This window comes from Callithrix jacchus, chromosome 21, assembly GCF_049354715.1.
Source record: "Callithrix jacchus isolate 240 chromosome 21, calJac240_pri, whole genome shotgun sequence".
In the NCBI taxonomy this organism is placed as follows: Eukaryota; Metazoa; Chordata; class Mammalia; order Primates; family Cebidae; genus Callithrix; species Callithrix jacchus.
Window position 1 is genome coordinate 35,358,382 of NC_133522.1, and position 19,118 is coordinate 35,377,499.

At 40.6% G+C, this 19,118-nt stretch overlaps 1 protein-coding gene across 14 annotated transcripts in view; it reads left to right on the forward strand.

Moving 5' to 3' along the window:
• Positions 1-2,685: 2,685 nt before the first annotated feature.
• The window catches only part of BACH1 (BTB domain and CNC homolog 1), a 46,169-nt gene continuing 29,736 nt past the window's right edge, over positions 2,686-19,118 (forward strand). For 4 of the 14 annotated variants that reach the window (XR_013530555.1, XM_078358439.1, XM_078358438.1 and 1 more), the window contains exon 1: positions 2,686-2,742. The gene's annotated coding sequence lies outside the window, so the exon portion shown is untranslated. Of the gene's footprint in view, positions 3,535-5,516; positions 5,540-9,331; positions 9,395-10,688; positions 15,488-19,118 lie in introns of all 14 variants that reach the window. The other 10 variants (XM_035283356.3, XM_078358434.1, XM_078358435.1 and 7 more) reach the window with 10 other exon arrangements.

Genomic DNA, 19,118 nt, shown 5'->3' on the forward strand with positions numbered 1-19,118 from the left:
ATGTAAAAGATCTTGAGGCTGATGTTCTTAAAAGTTGACCAGTGATGTAGCCTTTTTTCTTGAGTCTGTGTACAGTAGGATTACTCAAGGTTTGTTGGCCTGGTAGCTAATAATGTTAATGCTAACTCTGGAAGTCCAGAAGGCATAGGTCAGGACACACAGTTGTTTGTGAATATTTACACTGATATTCAGGTTTTAAAAGAAATATATTATAAGTGGTTTTGGTTCAAATCAAGAGAATACTGAAAACAAAAAGTGCCACATCTTTTACTGAGCATCATCATTCATTCATTCCTTCATTCAGCCTACAATCTGTTTCCACTCCCTTCACTCCCATTCCTTCTCAATACCAGAATTAGCTTTTTTTTTTCTTTTTCTTTCTCATTTTTCTTTTTTTTGAAATGGAGTTTCACTCTTGTTACCCAGGCTGGAGTGCAATGGCGCGATCTCGGCTCACCGCAACCTCCCCCTCCTGAGTTCAAGCAATTCTCCTGCCTCAGCCTCCCAAGTAGCTGGGACTACAGGCGTGCACCTCGACGCCCAGCTAATTTTTGTATTTTTAGTAGAGACGGGGTTTCACCTTGTTTACCAGGATGGTCTTGATCTCTTGACCTCGTGATCCACCCGCCTTGGCCTCCCAAAGTGCTGGGATTATAGGCGTGAGCCACCGCGCCCCGCCAGAATTAGCTTTTAAAAACAACCACATGACTTAAAAACCCCAACTCACTTCTTGCAGCCCATGGGATAAAGTCCAAACTCCAGGTGCAACACATGAGGCCCTTCTCATACAGACTCAGTTTCATTTCATTCTCCAATTTCATTTTTTGTCCTGTCCCTACTACGTGCCATAATCTCTAACTTAGTACTTAAGTGAAATGTGAAGACCATCTGCTTCAGTATTAAAAATGCAGATCTGTAGGCCTACTCGGATCTACAAAATTAGAATCTTTGGGGGGTGGGATCCAGGAATCTGCATTTTAACAAGGCCCCCAGATATTCTTACCCATACTGAAGCTTGAGAGTCACTCACCTGTGTTGATACTCTCAGCACATTGGTATACCTTTGTGATAACTTCTCAAATAATTAAACGTATCAGGGCATACATCATAATTTTCAGGCTAGAAAATATCACTGCTATTATCTAAAGCAAGAGTTCTTCCCAAAGTGGAGGGTTTGATCTTCCCCTAGAAGAAACTGCATAGGTGTAGGAAAAAAAAAGACTGTAATTCCACTGACTCAGGGTGGAAGCAGAATAAAGCCTCGGACACTCCCATGTGTCTGTAAGAACTCCAATCCTTCTTTCATGGTGTGTTTCCAAGTGTCCTTTCCTCGTGTTTCACTAAGTATCTGCACTTCCACCATGAACTCAGGCAGCCTGGGATGTGAAGTACCTCTTACCTCTGGACTGCTGGGTTCCTCTTCCCAATTAAGACCCAATGCAAATGTCACCTCCTCCAGGACCGCCCCCCCCCCCCCGTAATTCTAGGTCATAATGTATCACTTCACCCCTTGCACTCCCATCCAACTTCACGTATGTGATTTTTCTCATGTATTTTGGAGGTAACTCAAACGTCCCCAAGTCCCACAGCCTGTGGGTGCAAATGCGGTCGTGTTAGTGCTAATACCTGATTATTTATCTTGGTATCCTTTTTGCCCCAGGAACTCCAGGGCTGTCTTCTTGTTGCTGTCTCCAAAGCTAACAACAAAATCCCTTCACACAAATCGTCCTTTGGCTACAGGCCTCAAGGTCCGTGCCATCTCGCTGTAACCCTTGTGGGGTTGGCGTGCCCAGACCCCTCCACTGCGCGTGCACCCCTCTCTGCTGACGGCCCGTGCTTTGAACCCCAGAGGTGTTAAATGGCTTGGGAACATAATTTTAAAACTGACAGTTGGATAAACACCAGAAAAAGCACCAAAAGATGACAGTGGAACCCAGGCTCGAGATGGGCCGGCTGACACTACTGGGCGCTGAACCTGGCTGGAAGCTTCCTGGCAGCGACACTGAAAAGGGAACACCTGTCTTGGGCGCCCTTGTTTCACTGACAGTCAGAAGTAGAGCAACTGTTAGACGCTCTCCACAAAAACCTGGACGCACTTCACATGTGCCCACCAGCAAGCTCAAGTACCCTGTGAAGCTGGGCGTCCGCCACCCCCAGGGCAGGCAGCCGAGGGGCTTTCAAGGGGGTAAAGCGAGCCTTGTGGGGCCAGCGCCCGTTCTCCCTCCTGCTGTCCGCGGGCACCCTGGCAAGCTGCGCCTCTGCTGCATTAGGGCGTCCTGCAGTTCCTGGGACAAGGGGGCGCTCGGCTTTCCGTCCTGCCCTCAGAAGGGAGAGGAGAGTCGGTCCTCGAGTGGAAGTCAGCTCAGGCTGCGGGCTGTGCAGCGCGCGGAGGTCCAGGAACCTCACCGCCCCCTCCCCGAGGCCCGCCCCGTCCTGGCCCTTACAACCCCTCCCTGCAACCCCCCGCGTGGGCTTCCGGCCACTGCGACCCCGGCCGGCGCTACCGCGCTCGCTCGTTCGCTGACAGCCGCCTCGAGGGCAGCGGGGCGGGGCATCGGCCCCGGGGGCGGGGCCTCCAGCTGGCGGGCGGGGTTTTGGCGCCGCGAGGTGGCGGCGGCAGAGCGGCGCAGAAGGGTGGGGGCGGCTGGCCGCGCGGAAGGAGTGAGTCACCTGACCGCTGCCCTCGCCGCCCGCCGGGTTCGCTCGCTGCAGTCAGTCGGGCAGCGCCGCGCCTCAGCTCTGGTGAGTGGCTCGGCCGTCCTGCCGGCCTTCTCCGGGAGGGTTAGCGCGGTCGGGGACGCGGGCCTGTGAGGGGAGGCCCGCGGGCAGGTCCGGGGGAGGCGCGGGCGGGCCGGGGGCGGCTCTTTCTGGGCTGGGCGGGGCGCGGGGGGGGGGTGCCTGCCGTCCGAGTCCTGGAAGTGGCCGTGACGCCGGAAGGGGCGTCCCGTCGGCGCTCGAACCTCCTTCCGCGGCCGGAGCTGTTGTTTACCCGCGCGCGCCGTACTTTACTCGGGGCGGGCGGGGGCCGGTGGCCTTGGGGTCCCTGCCTCACCCCCTCTCCCCGCCCTCGGGCGCCAGCCCGGCCCCTCGCCCGCGGCCCGCTCGGGCAGTGACACATCAGCACCGCCCTCGAGGCTGGGGCCCCGTATTGTCCTCCGTCACCTCCCACCGCTTGCCCAGCCTCGCGTTTCCCCAGCCTGGTGCCTGTCGCGCGTGCAGTCGCGTGAGAAAGGCCGAGTTTGGGGCAGGGGAGAGAAGGCCACCGTGTTGAGCTAGATTTACCGAAGACTGGCTTTGGGGACCGGAGATCCCAGGACTCCCTTTGTTGGAGTTTTGCCCACGCTTTGTAATTAAGCCTCGCACAATATGGTGAGAGTGGGCGTTGATTCTGGAGACACCAGCTTTGTGCTCGGGTAATGTAACACGAGTGCCGTTGCTCTCTCATTCTACACGGCTGTTGCATGTCATTGAGTAGAATTGTGCGGAATGCTTTTATGGAGTGAGGCTTCTGCGTAAAATGTGTGCTGATTCCAGGTAAAGTGTAGTAGTAATTGTGAAAGAACGTGTATGGGAAGAACAAGCTACAATGTCATGCTTGGAGGAACAAAGACTGTTTTTGTTTTTGTAGGGTGCTGTGCTTTTTGAAGAATTATCTAGGTGTAGGGACTGTTGCCCATGGAGGATGCTATGGGAATTTGTTCATATATTTGAACCCTCTTTACATCCCAGAGGGTTTGCATTGAAGGCAATTCAGAAGGATAAAGGGTGGAAATCCCAGTGTGTTAGTGGCACAGCGCTTGAGCGCTTCACGTAGTCAAGCAGAGAAATGGGAAGAGGCCGGCTTCCTTCCTGGTCTTTGGGTAGTGGTGCAAGGGCTGGGCTGGGCTAGAAGGCACTTGCCACTTCTGCCTTTGGACATCTTAAAGTAGCCCAGGGAAAAAAAGGTTCCTGGTGAGTCAGCTTGGAGTAGAGTAGCTTTGGTGTACTGATTCTTGTATTGTTTTTTAACCCATGGTTCTGTCAAGTGGTTTACTATTGTTGAGTATGTTGGTTGGTTAACAAGGTAGGATGACTCTAAAAAAGTTGGGTTGCTGAGTCATTCGCCCCAGCTTGAGAGGTAATTGGAAACAGCTGGTGCAGATTCTCTAATCACATGCCTCCACTATAACAGGCCAAGAAGCGCTCTAGAGGGGTTGCTTCAGAAGGCTGAAGGGGACCCAGCTGGGTTGTTTTGATACAGGTATTCAGTGAAGTGGAAGAGCACTCTTAGGCAGTGGCCAGTAGCACTGAGGTGGTGTTTAAACACAGAGCCTTGTTAGCTGAAGTCTGAGAATAAATTTGCACTGGAGAGAGCCAAAACTTGGGAAGAAATTGGCAGCTAGGAGTAATCCAATAAACAGTATTGTAACAAAAATATTTACTACTCTTACTGGACTGAATTTCCTTTTTGTGGTTTTGTTATGTGGTCTATAAGTTTCAAGCAGTGAGCCTAATTTGTGCTTCACTACACAGAGCGGAGTTGCTCTGTTTTTCATGGCCCTTGGCTTTTTATGCATACACAAAAAATTTCAGGAGTCAGAGGAGGGTAAGCGCAATATGGGTGGAATTAACAGGTTGTATCGGGTCAAGTCTGGAAAGAGCTGTTTAATGAATGGCCAACCATATATACCTGTCTCATTGTCTTGATTGTATGACACTACTGTCTTTACACCTTGTGTCATTGCTTCTTGCTTTAAAAAGGAGCACACAACCCACACACAGTTTAGGAATGGGAAATGTAGAGCTGGGAATTTGGCCCTTACCTTTGGTGAAAAAAATGATTTCTACTAATGGTAGTTCATTTAAAACATTTTGTATTGGGAAAAACTATTTATTTTGTTACTTTAAGTCTGGGACTAGAGGAGATTAGAAATCATGAATTTTTTAAGTATTAGTGCCTCTAAGGTGGGGTGCAGGGGAGGTTCACTTGGAAATAATATATTAAAACTTTTAAAATGTCTTTTAAGAAAGACATTAAGCTTGAAGATACATTATGTGCATATTATATAATGTGTGTACATGAGCCCACTTCTTTTTTATTGGGGAGCATAGTCCATTCATCACCGTCAGTAACATTTTTTCAACAACTAGAATGCTTTTTCTTTTATGGTTTCCTCCTAAGAGTTCTTTCAAAATGTTCTTAATTATTCCATTTAAGTTTTATAGGTCTATTCTCTGTGCATTTTACTTTAAAGATTAGAAGCTTGAGTATAAACTTCTTGTTACATTGTGGATATTGGGGATGGAAATACAAAAAATACAAAATTTCATTTGATAACCTCTATATTGAATTTGGAGACAAGCTCACAGTTGGTTTGTTTAAATGTACTTGATCTGAAGTGCAGTGATATGTAAAAAGGTGCAATGGAACACTTGAAGATAATCTACACATTGGAGTGTAATATGTATATCGCAAATTTTGTGAAAATTACTTTGTACTGTTACTCCTTGAAGTCTTCTTTTTTTTTTCCCCCAAGCTTACACCCACTTCATGAAGATGGTAAGTGGCATTTATTCAGAATATCAATTTCCTACTAGTGGTGGTGGTGGGGGGATGAGGGTGGTTAGTATTTATCATTCAGTTGAATCTCATGTGCCATGTGCCTTCTACACACCTGTACTGTGAGAGATGATGTTCAGAATAATAATTGCAAAGCCCTTTAAAATTACCGCTTGTCAGAGCCTCTCTTTATAGTGCTGATCTCTCCATAACTTATGTTTTAGGAATCACCACTTCCCTCCTAATTTTCTGACTAATGTTCTGTTAATGAGAGAATTGTCTTACCCCTAAAACCTGCATTTCCTGAGCATTCTAAACAGAGGGTTTATTTTATGTGGTGGAGTGCTGATTTTTGAGATTGTTTTGATTTAAAGTATATGTCAAATGGGGTGATGTACTGATGTCCAAAGTATGGGCAATATGAACGCAATTCGCCAGAATCCAGGCCCGTTGGAGAGAGTAAAAATTTCAGGACTGCAGATAAAATATTGACTTACACTACCCCGAAGCCCGGGCATCTGGCTTGTGCAGTGCACTAACAACTGAAGTCGTGGGTTTGATCGCTGTTTAGTTGACAAAGAAGCAGTAAGCAGAATGGTTAAAAGTAGATTCGGAGCCAGACTGCTTAAGGTCAGGTTCTGGTTGTGTCACCCACTTTGAAGCCTTGGGCAAGCTCTTCTTCCTGGTAACTAGTGCCTCATTGTTTCCTCTGTAAAACAGGGATGGTGATAGTAATATCTGTATCAGAGAGATTGTTGTGAGGATTAAATGCGTTAATACAGGTTAAGTGGTTAGAACAGTGCCAGCTTTATAAGAAACATCAATAAATGTGAGATGTTATTATCTGTTGTTCAGAATCAGGGAAGTACTTAGTTACACAGCAATGTTTTATAGCTGCTGAGGGCTGAATTGCAGTCATTAATCACAAATGAGACTGAGGAGTGCAGCAGGTTGCTGCTACTGGAAAAACAACTTTGGGAACACTCTTATGTTAAGGCAGTAGCACCACATCTCAAACATACACCCAACTTCTGAGGACAAGGAACACAGGACATAGCTTTTTACTTAAAGAAATCTAGCAGTTTCAGCGGAATGCTTGAGATGGTCACTAACCAGTTAATTGAAACACTTGCCGTCCTTTGCCTAGTTTGTTCCACGTTGTAGTTGAAGACATTGTGGCCTGGCAGCTTTGGTAACCTGTCCACCCCTCCCTGCTTAATACCAGGACAGAACTAGTTTCTCAGTACATATTCCTGGGTACATATTCAATGTTTGTTGGAAACATTTGGAATGTAAATTTGTTTGCCAGTTAGTTGCTTCTAATTATTTTGTTTTCTTTAGATGATATGTCTATAATAATATAGAAAAATTATCCATGAAATGGATATGAATACAGTGGATATGTTTCTCATATAGCTTCTGGTACCTGTTAGTAATTCAGAACGGTCGTGTTATTTTGACCATTCTCTCAACCACAGTGTAAGTTTCCTGATGGTGAGAATCTGTGTCTTTCTGTTTGGCTGTGTTTCTTTAATAAACTGTTGGTTGCTGGACTAGGTGGTATGATATGGGTTCATTCTAGTTCTGTGGTTTTGAAACTTGGGAATGTTTAACAGATTAGAGGAGAGAACATTGTGTGTTGTACCTTGTAAGTCTGCACTGAGTTGAAATTCTTTTGATTATTTAGCTTTCTACTTTCTGTTTTTATCATTGGTATAAGTATTGAGGAAGCAGCTGGAATTAAGTCATTCTAGTTCATCTCCTAAGATAGACATAAAACTTGTGACTTATTTTTACTCATAATTGGCTTAGAATTGAGTTGAACAAAATATAATTTGGTTTTCTAGATAAAAATGTCTTATATGTCTAATACTTTGAATGTCATCACTCCTCTAGAACAGATTCTTTGTTTAGGATCAGGGACAGGTTAGAAAAGTGCCCCAAAGCAAACATGAGGAAGAAGAAATAGTGGTAGCCAGAACCTTGGTTGTTGATGACCATTGTATGAGCATATGCAGTGAAATTGTCTGGCAGCTGGTTCCTTTCTCAGTACCTACACAATTTAGAAAATGTTACGTTAATGTAGCTGAAATTGTTTGCAGGTCATGTTACTTGGAAGATAAATGTAAATGCTTTTCTAAATGCCTTAGGAAAGTCGTTAGTTCAAACTAACATTTTTGTAATAAACTATTCCCAGTTTCTTTCTTTTTTTTTGAGATGGAGTCTCACTGTGTTGCTCAGTGCAGGGGGCATGATCTCAAGTTCACTGCAGTGTCTGTCTCTTGGTTAAGCAAGTCTCTTGCCCCAGCTTCCCTAGTGGCTGGGATTACAGGCCCCCCCACCCCACGCCCAGCGAATTTTTGTATTTTAGTAGAGACAGGTTTCACCATGTTGGCCAGCCTGGTCTTGAACTCTTGACCTTAAGCAGCCTCCCAGAGTGCTGGGATTACAGGTGTGAGGTTCTGCACCTGGCCCCTAATTATTCCCAGTTTCTATCAGGTAAAGTTATTTTCACTTTTTAAATTTATGGTTTTTTAGATCAGATCAGTCATAGTGGATAGTTGCACTCCACTTCCCCATCCCTCATTAAAGTGGAATTAGACTAAAAAATTATTTCAATTCCTTTGTAGCCTGGACATTAGTAATAGCCTACCTCCAGGGCTATAGATTAATATAGTAAGGGTAATGTCCCTCCCTCCCCCTACACACCTTTTTTCCAGTTATCTCTTCTTATTATTGACTTGTCTGCCTCCAGGACCTTAGGGAGGTGTTTTTGTTTCAAGGAGGTGAACTTCTCAGGTTCCTATTGAAGAAATAGGGAGACCTATCCACCCAACTTCCTGTTTACTGATATCTTCATATGCTTAATGCCTTATGTTTTCTAAAGTGGACCAGTGTCTTTTGGAAGTCAGCTAAATTAGTGCAGTTGCTTGTCCAACAGACAGTTTGTTATAAAATGTGTGGCTATAAAAGATTGAATAAATTTATTAGGTTGTAATTTCATTAACATATATTTTATATTTAAACGTTATTTTAAAAAACGTACAGTGGTTATCTAATCTTGGCCCAGCCTGCTTTAATTTCCAATGTACCTTATGTCTCTCTCTCTTTTTTCCTCAACACTTTATTATGTAATTTATATATATATATATATATGTATGTGTGTGTGTGTGTGTGTATTTTTATTGCATTTTAGGTAATGGGGTACATGTAAAGAACATGCAGGATTGTTGCATAGGTACATACATGGCAATGTGGTTTGCTGCCTCCATCGCCATCACCTGTACCTGGCATTTCTCCTCATGTTATCCCTCCCCAACTCCCTACTGCCCACTGTCCCTACCGTAGTCCCCCCCAACAGACCTCAGTGTGTGATGCTCCCCTCCTTGTGACCATCTGTTCTCATTGTTCAACACATGCCCATGAGTGAGTTTGATTTTCCGTTCCCGTGCCAGTTTGCTGAGAATGATGGTTTCCAGGTTCATCCATGTCCCTACAAAGGACACAAACTCATTATTTTTTATGGCTGCATAGCGTTCCATGGTGTATATATGCCACATTTTCCCTGTACAGTCTATCATCGATGGGCATTTGGGTTGGTTTCAAGTCTTTGCTGTTGTAAACAGTGCTGCCAGAACATAGGTGTGCATGTGTCCTTATAATAGAATGATTTACAATCTTTTGGATATATACCCAGTAATGGGATTGCTGGGTCAATGGAATTTTGCCAAACTAAGCTTCAAAAGGGAAGGTGGCGATTCCTGATGTCTCTTTAACGACTGTTTTTCTTAGGTATATTCTCAGCATGGCTCTGGGTACTCCCCTAGATCGGAGTCATCATTCAGGTTAAAAGAGGTAAGAAAACAAAAGCTTTTGACTCTTGTAATCTTTCTTTTTTCTTCACATTAGCAAAAGACTGACGTAGAAAGCATTTTGCCCAGCTGACTCAGTTCTTTGTTGGCATGCATTCAGTTTCAGTTGTCATCCAGAGAAGTCGAAGGAAATGCTACTTGGGGATGAACGTGTAATTACGATTAAATTTACCTATTTGTTTTCTTTTTCTGGTAAAGGGCTATCACAAGTGCTAATCAAGCTGTAAGTGTATTTCTTTAGATTTCTAAAAAAAATGTATTTTATCTCCGAGGGCCTCCTATCTTTGGACTAGTTTGTCTGTTCTAGAACCCAGAAAGGCTGGGCCACCTTCTCTGACCAGGTTGGCAGCAGTGGTCACAAGCAGCAGAGGAACTCAGATTCTGGAGAGCTATCCTATCACTGCTTTTCAGATGCCAGTGTGGAAACAGCCTCTCCTTTTTTGTTGAATTAGCTTGGAATAGCTCTCTAATCTCTGAAGAGTGAGGAAAGAACTGTGCTTTTAAGTTTCAAGGCACTTTGTTCTCTTTTCTCCCTATCCCTGCTGCTGTTCTCCCTAGACTCACCCAAACACTTATTTAATTTTTGGTGTTTGCAGACAGTAGGGTTGCTAAATTCGTTTCAATATTTTTGACATTCCTGCATGTTAAGTATTTGGTTTACATTTAACTTATGAAACAATTATTTAGGGCTCTATAAGCCAGGAACTTTTCAAGATATTGGCAATAATGAACTTTTCAGAAGTTACAGTCTAGTAGACAGGTAAACCATTCCCATAGTATGTGTTGATTGCTATGGTAGTAACATGTAAAATGTGCCGTGGAACCATAGACTATTAGAAGCCTAAGTTTTGGGAAATCAGGAAAGCTTTAGGGATGTTTAATGATAAACATAGGTTAGTGGAGGAAACAACTTGTATCAACTCAATTTGAGAAGCTTAGCTGTAAGACTAGAGAGAAATAGATTTTAGTAGGGGAAAGTTGGGTCAGGAAGAGAGGGTGTGTGTGTGTGTGCGTGTGCATGTGTGTGTGTATTTAAAAATCTGGTCAATGGAAAAAGGTTGAAGATGCAGGCAACGATATCCTTGTTTTATCCTTAGCAAGTTCCTCTTAACAGTTACAAGATAGCTGCCACAAGTTCAAGTGTCACAAGAAAATATGACTTAGTTTCCTGGAAGAAGAGACACTTTTTTTTTCTAGGTTGTTTTTATCAGTGAGAAAAACTTTTCCCTAAAGCCTCATAATAGATGCTACCCTATCCCTCTCTCTTCTCTTCATAGGCCAGCATTGGGCACAAGCCCAGTCAGTCGAGGTCAAGGGGAACGGCACTGCTGTGATGGCATAAATGGATCGTGATTCGTCTTAGGTTGTGACTGGGTTCTGCTTCCTCGGAAATTGATGGCCTGAGGTTGAGAGTAGATACGTGATCACAATCAGGGTTTGATTAGAAAGTGAGGGAGCGAATGGTGTGAAGTTAACAATGACATCCTTGTCTAGTAGTTCTGCCACCACTACACGTAGATACAAACTTCTGAGGAGAAACAGAAAGTGTGCTTGTCTTTGGATTTGGAATTTTAGGTGCCTTTTTTTTTTTCCTTTTTTGTGCCGTTTTCTTCTATGATCAAGTAGCACTTTTACAATCGAATCAATGTTTTATTTAAAAATTACTTAAAAATTGAAAATGTCTAATTTGCCAATAAATTTATATATAGAAGAAATAAATTTCTCTCAGTACTCTAAACATTTCAAAAGTTTCCTGCCATTGTCTTATTCCTTTCAGGGAGAGGAGAACATATAATTATATCTTGTAGTTTCTGATTATGTGTATACCAAGAGGACCACTTTGTCTCTCAGTCCATAGTGCACAGCCACCTGTGATCTGTATGGCTTGTACTGAGTACTGAGGCCAGCCTGGCTCAGATAGAATGGTGATTTCATTGGCTAGTTGGGTTAGGATTCTTTAGAACCCAAATTCTTGAATCAGGAGTACAAACAGGAACATCTCCCCTTCTCTGTGCGCTCATTCCTTTTGTCGAAGGGAAAGCTGTTCTGTGGTTAGTTTATTCGTCATTCTTTTCAGACTTCAAAATTAATGCCACCTTAAGTTTATACAGTATTCTTGTCATAGTCCTAACTTTTCAAAGCACTTTAAAATTTATTTAATTGACAAATAATAATTGTATATATTTATGGGCTACAATGTGATGTTTTGGTGTACATGTACATTGTAGAAAGATTAAATCAAGCTAATTAACATGTCCATTACCTCACTTACCTTTTTGTCTGTGTGTATAGTGAGAACCTTTAAATCTACTCTTAGCAATTTTGAAATACAGTGGGCTTCCCACTCACTGTTTCACTTTCAGCCGTTTATTATCCATGGTCAAATGAAGTCCAAAAATATTAAATACAGTAGATATTTTGAGAAAGAGACAAATATCACATTCATGTAACTTTTCTTACTGTATATAGTTATAATTGTTCTATTTTGTTATTACTGTTAATCTCTGACTGTGCTTAATAAAAAAGCTGGTATATATAGGGTCGTTACTTTCTGTAGTTTTAGGTATCCACTGGGGTCTTGGATTGCATCCCCTGTAGATAAGGGGGATACCTGTGTGGTCACTGTGTAAAAGCACTCTTTATGTTTCATTCTTTCTTCTTCTCAATCCCAGGTTTTGGTGCTTCCTGTGCTGCGAAAGGCAGACAAATAATGTAAATCCATAAACACTTGAGTGTTGTACATTTACAAAATGAAAACTAATTGCTAATGGTTGTTTCTTTTTGAGAGTAACAAATAGACTGTGATAAATGGCCAGAGTGGGCTTCTGAACTGGTATTTTTTTGGATAGTATTTAGAAAGACTTACACTGCTAGTATAATTTTTGTCTCAGGTAAATGCAATAGTAGTTACCTACTCAGTAGTTCCTCAAATGCTATTTAAACTGAGATATATTTCAGCTTTATACCTTCCAAATTAGTACTTATTTGGCTGAATCTTGTGGTTATAATACAATAAAAAGTAGTTATTGGGACCACTGGTGGAAAATCTGTAGCTTAGAAATCCTCATTTTAGAAATGATTATTTTGACTCTCAAGTTAACATAATAAAAAATAGACTTACATTTTTAGTTTTAGCTATGTATATTGAGAAACTGTGGCCTTATGGTGGTTCTTAGGGATTAATGGATTAGGTTGTTTTTAAATAAGGCATTTCAGTGTAGTATATCTACTTGAATAAAACAGTTTCAAATCTGTAATTTATGTGATATACTGATTGCTGTATGGTAACTTCTGCTTTATTTAATTAAAATCGTTAACATTCTTTTTATACTCTTAAGCACCTCTCCCACCCCTACCCCCTTTTTGACTCAATTTTATTGTGGGTTGGTGTATAGTTAGGAATTTGAAGAGCACTTTTTCTTGTTTATTTTGTCTTTTCAGTTACTATGCATACTATGTGTGCCAACTCTTAAACCTACAGAGGGTCATTTTGGCCTTCAACTAGTTTTAGGGCTTTCGCCTCCTCTGTGCAGTTGGAAATAAAGAATACGAATCATGGGTATAATTTTTTTTTAAAGTTTAAAAACAAGATGACATATGAAGAATCTTTAATATTTCGTTATGGACGTAGGACATGGATACTTAATCCTCTATATTGAAAGTAACTTGTAGTGAAATACTTTCTAGCATTCTTCTAGTTTTCCATATGTAATATGTATAACTATAGACCTTGATGATTTAAGTTGAGCATAGTTTAGTGTCAGGTTCCTTTCAATGATGTACGAGATTGGTTATATAATCCAATGAGTGTCATTTAGAAATTAATTCACCAGAGCTGGGTGCAGTGGCTCATGCCTGTAATCCCAGCACTTTGGGAAGCCGAGGCAGGTGGATCACCTGCGGTCAGGAGTTTGAGACCAGCCTGGCCAATATGGTGAAATCCTGTCTCTAAAATATAAAAATTGTCTGGGTGTGGTGGTGCACGCCTATAATCCCAGCTACTTGGGAGCTTGAGGCATGAGAATTGCTTGAACCTAGGAGACAGGCGTTGCAGTGAGCCAAGATTGTGCCACTGCATTCCAGCCTGGGCAACACAGTGAGACTCCCTCAAAAAAAAAAAAAAAAAAAATGGAAGAAAGAAAAAAATTCACCAGATATTGATTAATAAGGAGAAATTTGTTGTTCCACAAATGCCCATTTAATCTGTTTGTCTTGTCTAATAGCGTTTATTCTCATAATACACAGGATACTTGAGGTATTTCTTGTACTTTTGTTCTTCCATACCTCCTCAGTTTGACCTGTTCCTCCCCACATACCACTTGAGTCATGTAACATGACTTGAAATGTAATACTTGGACTTCGCAGCAGAGACCTTTTCAATCTTTAAGTTATTGGCTTTCTCAAGACTGCAGTTTCCTTATCTGTGACAGAAGTGGGTCATTCTGAATGAATGTGTTCTTTTAATTGGAAATTCTTTCGGTCTGTGAAATTAGCAGTTATTTTGGGCATACTTGTGCAATTTTAACATTTTCATTTTATCTTGAGATCCTTAACAAGCTTAACTGAATGTTTATTATAGGAAGTGTTAAGCCAGGTAATTTACGGAAGATCACACAGTTGATGTTATCAGTAGAGTGTTAATCTACTGATTATCTAGGGCTGCTGGTAGCCTTAAAATAACCTAAAACTTGATTTCCTCTTGTTTTTAATAATCCTGTGTGTTTAACATTTCATGCTTTTCAAAGGGCTTTGTGAGACAAATAGGGTGGGAGCTACCTACTTAGGCTGTCTATTCAGTTTCACAAATGCACATTTGCCCTTGTTCACATGGTTAGACTTGACTTGATGGGTCTTTTTCCTTATTTTCCTATAGCAGGGTTGTCTTTATTTTTTTATTTTAGATTTCTATAAAATTTAATTTATTCTTTAGTAATTATTGTGAAGAAGCTGCTAAGTTTTAGGGCCCATTAACTTACCATGTAGTGATAAACCAATTATCTGCTGAAAACTCTAGGAAATACCTACTTTAAAGAGGGGAAACATAATTGGCGTTCTTTGGGAGATTCCACAACAACCAAAAATTTTTTTTTAAAAAAGTAAAGAGACCAGCGTTATCTGCTGCACCTCACCCCTAATTCTGCTTTAGAGATATGTTCAGTGTTTACTGATTTCTGCTGTTTAATTTTTTTGGTGGATACCTCTGTCTTTCTGTTTATACCTCAGTTTAGTTATCAACCTAAGACATTATCTATTTACTTACTGTTACTGCGGATGATGATTTTATTTATCTCTACTATTCTCTCACCTGTCTTTGTAATCATATTATTAATTTCACTTCTACTCTTGATCACCTCTGCAACTCCAACTCTAAACATTTTTTTTCTATTTCTTTTTCTTGGCTCATTAAGACAGTGTTTTTGACTCAGCACATTGTAAGTTGTGTGGAAATACTATTCCCATTCTTTCTGATTCTGTCTCTCAGCTTGTTTTATTTTGTCAGAGTTAATGTTATTTACATTATGTGCTATAGCCATAATTAAGCCTCCTGTTATTTGTCTATTCTAAAAGTTGAAAACCAGTTAACCAGTTTCGTTTATGTTATCATAGCCATGTCATTACTGGGCACTGAGCTGAGTAGTGTACTCTTGTATTTCTTTCTTTACAGTTTCAGTGTTGCCCCGTGCTACTCAAAAAACATTTCTAGCATCAAATTCAAATAATAGCTAATGATTATTGAGCAGTCATTATGTGCCAGACATTGTCCTAAGAAGATGAAATATATTATTTCATTTGAATCTGCACCAGAAGTACTATTCTTGTTCCTAGTTTGCCAAAAGAAAAAAAAAAAATTGTCACAGAAATGAAAAGTGACATGCTCAACTGACAGTGGGGCCCTCAAGTTATAAAGTGCTATTAATATTTTGTGCTGTCCACCTGTAGGTATCCCTGGAGCAGTTAGCTGCTGTTTGAGAGTTTCTGGAAAAGTCTTTATGGCCTTACTTGTGCTCGCTGATAAGAACTCTTTGTCCTTCTCATCTTCAGTCCATGATTGCGGGATTTTAGGGGTATCTGAGGTGTAAGTATTTAGAAAGTGGTGTAGACCATACTTTGGAGGAGGCTGAGTTGGGAAATTTTTTACGCTTTGGGGGAATTTTCATTTTTTGCTTTTTTCCCCCTCCCCTCTCAGTTTCTTGTGGGAGCCTTAAGTTAGTTGGGATAGTAACAGCTGCACCCGTCTCTCTGCCCATTAGTTGCTCATCTTAGAAAACCTACAGTTAACATCGTATTTAGTGGTAAAATATTGAACACTTTCCTTATATGGAAATGAGATGGGGATACCCACTGTCACCACTCTCACTGTTCAGTCATTGCAGTAAGGGAAGTAAAAGAAATAAGCATAAAGATGGGAAAGAAGTAAAACTGTTTACAGATGACGTGATTGTGTGTATAGGAAATCCTCTGGAATCTACAAAACAGCTATCTAAACTAGTAAGCAAATTAAGTAGGTAAGGTTGCAGAATTCATGGTTGATAGTTAAAAGGATAATTTTGTTTTTACACAAGAGCAGCCAAAAAAAACGGAAAACGAATTTAAAAAACCAACTTGATTTGCGGAAACTATAAACATTAAATGCTGAGAAATAAATTTAGCAAAAGTTTCACAAGACCTCTTTACTAAAAAGATAATTATGCTGACATAGAGAACACCTAAGTAAATGGAGAGAGATGTCGTACTGGAGGACCCAGTTTTTTAGATGTTGGTTCTCCCCAAATTGATCTATAGTTTTATTGCAATCCTAATCAGAATTCAGCTAGCCTCTTAGAGTAGAATTTAATAAGAATTAAAAAGCCCAAAAGAATCAGACATTTACAAAAGAATATATACAAATGGCTAATAAGCACATGTAAAGAGGCTCATTACTTACCGTTACTTATCAAGAAGTACAAAGTAAAACCACAGTGATTTACCACCATACATATTAGGATAGGCAGGATTAAAAAGACGACAGTACCAAGGGTTAATGAGAATGTAGAGCACAGGTCTCCAACCTTTTGGCTTCCTTGGGCCACTTTGGAAGAATTGTCTTGGGGCACAAATAAAATCCACTAACACTAATGATAGCTGATGAGCTAAAAAATAAAAAACAGAAAGGTCCATGCATGCTTTTCATGACATTACAATAATCTCCAACTGAGAACAATGCAAGGGTACATCTTTATTATAGTAGTCCATCAGAGTCAAATGGATAAACAAATTGTGGCATTTTCATGTAATGGAGTGTTATTCAGTAATATAAAGGAACATCTGATGCATGCAACAATGAAAACTACAGAATCATTAAGTTGAGTGGAAGAAACCTGAAATAAGAGTATGTAATGTGTGATTCCATTTGCGCGTTAATCCATAGTGACATAAAGCAAGTTGGTTACCTGGAATTGGGCACAGGGAAGGGCACATGTCATGCCCATGAAGGGGTACGTGAAATTTTGAGGACTGATGGAAATTTCTATATCTTGATTGCGGTGGTGGTGGTTTTATGCACACATACAGTGTTAAAGCTCATTGAATTGTGTGCTTTAAGTAGATACTGTTTACTCTATATAAAGCATACCTCAGAGTTGCTTAAAAAGTAGTGACTGACAAATGCATGACAAAAAATATGTGTTCAGTAAATAAGCTTTATGGATGTAGACCAGTTCTAGTTAGTAGTTCATATTTTCATAGCAGAGGTAAAAATTCTATTCAGAATCAAATAGCTGCCAAATATGTTAAGGAAATAAAAGATTTCATTGTTTCTTAAATTCTTTGTAGTAAGAAGATATAACAGTGGAATCTGTTAGTCTTGTTTTGGTTCCGGAGCTTGGATTTCCCGTGTTCTTTCTCATCTTTGTTCTGTATTTTCTTCCAAGCTCTTCTAAACTTATGAGATGGAATTATCAAAGTTGGATTTGTTGATTTGAGAAGTAAAACATCTTTTTTGTTTATTTGTTTGAGACAGAGTCTCACTTTGTCATCTAGTCTAGGGTACAGTGGTGTGATCTCAGCTCACTGCAACCTCCGCCTCCTGGGTTCAAGTGATTCTCCTGCCTCAGGCTCCTTAGTAGCTGGGATTACAGGTGTGCACCACTACACCCAGCTAATTTTTGTATTTTTAGTAGAGATGGGGTTTCATTATGTTAGCCAGGCTGGTCTTGAACTGCCGACCTCGTGATCCACCCACCTCAGCCTGCCAAAGTGCTGGGATTATATTCATGAGCCACCGTGCCCAGCTATACCTTTTATTTTTGACCTCCAAGTAGGTGAGTCTATAAATAACTTCTTTGAAGTTATCTAACATTTCAGACTCTTCTCGTCTAAGCTTAACCTTAGTTTCATAATTTCAAATGTGGATTTAGGTCCAGCAACTATAACAAAAGGTCCATGACTTAACTATATACTTTTTAATGTTAGGAAAAGTAAATGAAAAATTTTGCTTGTATGGGACCTCACGTGCTGTGATAATCATGAGCTGCAAAAATGGTGTTGATTACCCCTTCCCCAGTTTTAAAAAAGCAATAGCATCTTTAGTTATATAATAGTTCTAATGTAAATTACCAGGTTATTTACTCATCATTTTTGGTGTTGCTGTAAGCTCCTCTGCTACTTACCAAAAAAAAGTTCAAACTTTTTTTTGTTTGCCATTTTTGTTCAGCCTTTTCAAAATGTTTGTGTACCTTATCCAGTCATACTCAAGGCTTTTCTTAAGGCTGAGAGAAATAACTTTAGAAAATGTGATTATCAAATACAGATGTTCAAACAGTTATATTTAAGCCTGTAAAAGGTTAAAGAAAATAACTTGGTCACGGAGTTTCTCTTCCTGGTTACTGTACTGAATTAAGTTTCAACAGCCATTTTGATGTTAAGTTTCTTTTAGAAATACAGAATGATAGAAAAGCCATGGCTTTAGAAAAACTTTTTTTCCTAGGGAATCTCCACCTTAAATTTAAAATTATTTTTAAAATAAAGACCTTTAAAGGAAAGTCAAAGATGCAGACACATGATACTGTTGGATCTTTGCCATCCTCTTGAAAAATTGAATGTAAGGTTCACCTAATTTCAGAAGAACACTCAAACTCTGGGTATCTTAGGTATATTGTGACAGGAACTGATGGCTTAGGGGATTTTGAAGCTTGGTCTTAGGGAGCTTAGCTTTCTTAGCTTAGGGAATTAAGAAAGCTGTTATGGTAAGAGGAATTTGCCTGTCTTCTGAGCCATTGAAGACCCTGCCTTGAAATTGAGTGAGGTGAAAGTAATTGACAGGTCTGTGAAGGTGATGTTAGGCAGAAACAGTGAGGAGGCAAAGGTGGAAATTCCACATAGCCACTGAAAAAGGGAGAAGGCAGGTGTTGAGGAATGGACTGGGCTGCAGATCAGGGCACTGCTTTCATTAAAAGGCTGACAGTTGCCCATATGCACCATTCCTGGTGTCCACTGGCCACCACTTGTGGCCAACCACATACACACCCTTGACTAACAGAACTATTAGTGAAATAATTGTTCTGATGAATTAAATATTATGGTTAATTGACCAGGAAAGTAGTTTTTGTTTGAAGACTTACTTCAAATAAATACCTTTTTTTCTTTAAATCAGTTATCTTTAAAGTTACATAATTTGATAAAGCCACAGCATCTTGTTTTATTTTCGGTATGATTTTGAAAATAAAAAT